Source organism: Cupressus sempervirens, chromosome 2 (assembly GCF_028749045.1).
Source record: "Cupressus sempervirens isolate cs-2001-9-10 chromosome 2, ASM2874904v1, whole genome shotgun sequence".
NCBI lineage: Eukaryota > Viridiplantae > Streptophyta > Pinopsida > Cupressales > Cupressaceae > Cupressus > Cupressus sempervirens.
Window position 1 is genome coordinate 377,340,919 of NC_143119.1, and position 5,458 is coordinate 377,346,376.

The window sequence follows — 5,458 nt, forward strand, 5'->3', positions numbered from 1 at the left end:
TATAGTATAAAGTTGGCTTGTTAAGGCTTACAATGATCACTTATGATGATTTGCCCTATTAGGAGCATTAAGGACTACTAGGTCCACCTTGCAAAAGGATTTATAAACATACAATGAAGTATGCACTCAGTAAAGAGATTTACAAAAGACTATTAATTCTACCTTGTGAAAGGATTTAGTTGTTCCACCTGCTAGGATGAACCAGTGGCTAATCTCTGATCTACAACATTGATTTGTTGAATGAGATTTCTTTGGAGTCTAATGATCACCTTGTTGTGATGGATAAATATTTTCTACTCCTTATATTGCTTGTAGCCTTCTTACTTCACACTTTATGCTCTTAGTGTATCTTATTAATATTTCATTTATATTTTGGATGTGATACAATACATTACATATATACCAATCTAGTTTACAATTCATTAAAGTCATCTACAATACAAGTTTCACCAAAATACACAAAGTTAGCCCAATTGTAGATAGTTAGATTCTAAAGACAAACTAGGTAAGGTTTTGACACTTGATAACCATTTTCAATGCTTCCCATCATCATGCACTTAGTAGATGTAGAAGTTTGGCTCATACTAATCATCTCCAAGTAGTCTAAACTTGGTCTACACTGATGACTCAGTGAACATTGCAAAACTCACCATATAAACTAAATCACTTGGCTAACACAATATAGCTTGGTCAACACTAGATTCACATTTTTGAAGCTGTGAACTCGATAAACACTAGAAAACTTGGCTTACACTGAGAAACTTGATTTACATTGATAATCACCAACTTGGTAGATACTGCTTAGTGCAAACTGAATATTGTTCTTAGAACTCGATAGCAACTGTAGAACTCAGTGTAGCCTGAATTAATTTGGTTAACACTATAGACTACAAGATAAGCTGGGTAGTTGCTAACCATCTAATTAAGTGTGTGTCACTAATAAACAAACTTGACTATAATGTCACAAATAAGACAAGACAAATGAAACAGTCAAAAGCTAGAATGAAAAGCCAGCTAAAAAAGAAAAAGACAAGAACTAATCCTCAATCTTTCTTTCCAGCTCCTGCATGACTTGGGCAGCCTCCTGGGCCATCTGGTTCTCCTCGGCCTCCTACTGGTGAGTCTTGTGTTCTTCTTGGTCTAGAGTAGAAAAAGTGATACCAATGGTATTATCTTCATCAGATCTAGCTTTACCCCTATCTTTTCCATCCACATCCCCCTGCATGCCTCTATCTTTAAGCCAATCAATTAAAGATAGAATGTTGTTATTAATCGAGTTGAGCAATGAGATCATCTGGCTTGACAGATTGTGATTGTAATTTTCTAGATTGTGGATCCTCCTTTCCACTAGGCTATGCCTATCATTATAATCAGTCCCTTTCTCCAGGCCCTTAAGATTCCTAGCTCCTTCCATTTGAACCACCTTCTCCTTAACCTCCTCTAGCTCATGAAAAAGCCACTTGATTGACTTGTAATTGTCTATCATGTTGTTGTGGCCATTGTTCAAGAGATTCATCCTAGACTCCCTGGCATTATCAGAGATAGCCACAATCATAGGGTTAATGAGCTCTTCAAGACGTGGTTCCTCCTGATTGTCCACCAAGATTTGGGGGTTCATCACTTCTCTAAAAATACCCATTTTCGAAGTCCTCGAATTAAAATTTCTCCAAGCTTTCCTCCTATCTTTGGCCAGCACCTCCCCCCTCTCAGCTCCAAAACTATCCTTTATCTACTCCTCTAGGTGGGCTTGGGGATGGACAGGGGAGAGAGGGAGTGGAGAAGAGTCTGGGTCCTACTGCAACCTCTCATCCTCTATGCCCACCCTAGGTTTCCTTTTTTTCCTCTTGCCTCTCCTTTTCCTCATCTTCAGACTCCATAGCCTCCTCTTCATCACAAGTGTCCTACTCCTCCTTCGCAAGCTTCTTCTGACCATGATCACTAGGGCTTTTTCTTCTAGGAGTAATGGGGGAGGGTGACTTCTTTACATTAGGCATAGCTTTTTTACCAGAGAAGGTAAGCCCCCCTTCCTTAGAACTAATCCTTTGTATATCATTCGAGTCAGAAGAGTAGCTAGAGCATTTTATTTCCTCATTCCTAACCTGTGAAGGGATGTTACTTATTGTCCGAGCCTTGAAGTGCTCATAGATGAGTAGTAACAGCCGAAATCACCTCCTCCGTTATCAAAAAAGTTATCCCATTCACCTTGACTCTACCATCCTTCCACAAATTGACCATGTTGTCAGTCACATTTTGGTCATAACCATGCAACTTTATGATATACCTTGAAATCTTGCCCTGAACCAACTTCTCCCACACTTTCTCCCTGCTTCTCCATTTCTCCATTTTTCCCACCAGTTCTCTTCTACACCTTTCACCCACCATATCGGCACTTTGCTCTCCCACAATTCTCATAAGCACAACTCTCTAAAACCTCACCACCTGATAGGGTTGTCTGTGTTTTAGAGAGAGACTAAAGAAATAAGACTTGTCATTGCTTCGGTTACAAATGCAAAAAAAGACCCATGAAGCATGCTGAATAAACTATAATAATTCCCACTTCTTGCATTTACCAATGTAGCATTTAAGAGTCGTACCCTTTCCCCATAAGCCTTTCCTATTCATAATTGTAGATTGATCTCCTCTATACTCCCTTAGATCTTATTCATCTCAATCAGGCTCTTAACATCCACCAAAAAACTCTTTCCCAGCTGCCAGGTCATTTTTTGGTCAGATTGGACACCTTTATTTGTGAACCAATCTACCACCGAGTTTGCTTCTTGAAAAATGTGAGTGACATGGACTCTATCAAATTTAGCAAGAGTCTCATGTGTCTCATTAATAAGATTTGCATTCGACCACAAATAATGAGATTTTCCATTTAAACATTTAATAATGTTATTCGAGTTCCCTTCAAGCCATAGATTAGTAACTCCAACTTCAAAAGCGAGTTTCACCACATGGCAGGCCACACTTGCTTTTGCAAAGTGATTAGTTTGGAATCCCAGTGGGAGAGAGAAGGTTGGTACTCCATCCCCAAATTCATTCCTAATTATGCCTCCACATCTCGAGGAGGTAGGATTTCCCTTAGAGGCCCTGTCAAAATTGGCTTTATGCCATCCTTCTGGGGGGAGAAGCCACTTGGCTTCCTGTCTTTTTAACATTCTTTCTTTTTCCTTCACCATTTTCCTATCGCCCACTTCAATATCTCCCCCCTTCCTTACTAGGTAGTTTTCCTTTATATTTTTGTGAATCTTCTTCCTAAGAACAATGGTTGGCTCCTCTCTATCTCTAAAGATTCTATTGTTTCTCTCCTTCCATGTGCTCCAGCAGTAGTGGGGTAAGATCCAGGTTCCTAATTCCTACAAAACAGGGGATTTGAACAAGGATTTTCATTGGCAAAAAAAATCCAAGAGATTATCTGGTATGCACTAGCTAATCCCTAAGTCTTGGGTCAGGAAGTCCCAAACCTCCCTAGAGAAGGAACAGTGAATGAACAAGTGGTTGCCTATTTCCAGTTGGTTCTTACATAAACTACATCTGCTTGGCAGAATCTGTCCTCTTTTTATAAGGTTATCCTAAGTAGGAATTTTGTTCGATAAGGCCAGCCAATAAAATATATTAATTTTAGGGGTGAGGCTTGGGATCCAAGCTTTCGACCAAGGAGGCTTCTCTTTTAAGCTCCAAAGAGCCATATACCCAGAAGCAACAGAGTAATTTCCACTGGAGTTGTCCCTCCAGATCATTTCATCTCTCTTGTTGCTAAGAACCATTGAATTTAACATTAACATGATTGGATTTAGATCATCAGAGATTATAGATAGATCTATCCAACCCTAGTCTTTCCTATAGTTGCAAACTTTTAGCCCAAAAAGTTGAATACAATGGTTCACCCAAACATCACAGATAGGATCTTTCATTAGGGGGCCCTGAATAAGCCAACTATTAGACCAGCACTAGATATCCTCCCCATTCCCCAATTTCTAAGAAACTTTTTCCTTTGTCAGGTCCTTGGCTTTAAGAAAACCATTTCAGATAGTTGATCCTCTAGGAATGTCCTCGCTAAAAAGGGTGAACTGAATAGAAGGCCTCTTAATGTACTTGTTGACTAATGTTTCTCTCTATTCCCCAGTGTCGTTGAAGATGCACCATAATTGCTTTTCCAAAAGAGCCTTATTAAGATGAGTACGCTTCCTTATGCTAATACTTCCATAATTCTTAGGTAGATAGACTTTGTCCTAGGCAACTAGTGGGTATCTTTTTTTCCCTTCAACACCTGTCCATAAGAAATTCCTCTGAATTTTCTCCATCCTCTCCATGAATTTAACTAGAATCACAAAGAGGCCTAAATCATACAGTGGCAAATTCTAAAGGGTGGATTTAACCAGCTAACATTTACCAGCTTGACTAAGAATAGCTCCTTTCCAGCCAACAAGTTTTTTGCTAAACCTATCCATAATACCCTTCCAGAAGGAGTTAGGAGGAATCGAACCCAAAGGAAGCCCAAGGTAGGTAGAGGGAAACTTTCCCACATTACAACCCAGAATCCTAGAAATTTTCCTTTGCCTATCCTCTAGGGTATTAATAAAATATAAAGAGCTCTTTTTCCCAGTTAATAAGTTGGCCTGACCCTCTAGAGTAGATATCTAGGACATACTTCATGGCTTTTCCCTCCTTTGGAGAAGCCTCCCCCCCATGATAGTATCATCAACGAAATGTTGATGTGAGAAAGGATCACTTTTAGAGGAAGGTTTTATCCCTTTGATTCTGCCTTCTTTCTTCTTTCTCTCAATAAGCCTTCCCATACATTCAACCAGGATAATGAAGAGTATAGGCGAGAGAGGATCTCCCTGCCATAGCCCTCTTGAGGGTTTGAAAAAATCTAAAGGAGCTCCATTAACCAACACAGCAAGAGAGGAAGTAGAGACAAGCTGAGATATCAGTTTGCAAATTTTTAAATCAAACCCAAAAGCCTTGAACACCATATCAAGAAAAGTCCAGTCAACTCGGTCATAGGCTTTAGATAGGTCCAGTTTAAGCAGCATCCCTTCTCATTTGCTAGCTTCCAAAGAGTGGATCATTTTGTGCACCATCATGATCGAGTCTAAAATCTGTCTACCTGGGACAAAACTCGTTTGTTGCTGCAATATAATCAAAGGGAGGAGCTTGAGAAACCTAGAGGTAAGAACCTTTGAGATAATCTTGTAAAAGGAATTGCACAAGCTAATAGGTCTGAACTTGTCCAAAGAGCTAGCCCCGGGCACCTTAGGGATGAGGACTAGAAAAGTGGAGTTAATCACCTTAAGAATGCTCCTAGCTCCAAAGAATTCTTGAACTGCCTTCACCACATCATCCATCACCACCTGCTAATACATCTAAAAAAAGAAGGTAGGGAACCCATCAAGGCCAAGAAATTTATCTACAGGCAAGGAAAAGAGAGCTTCATGAACTTCAGTATCAG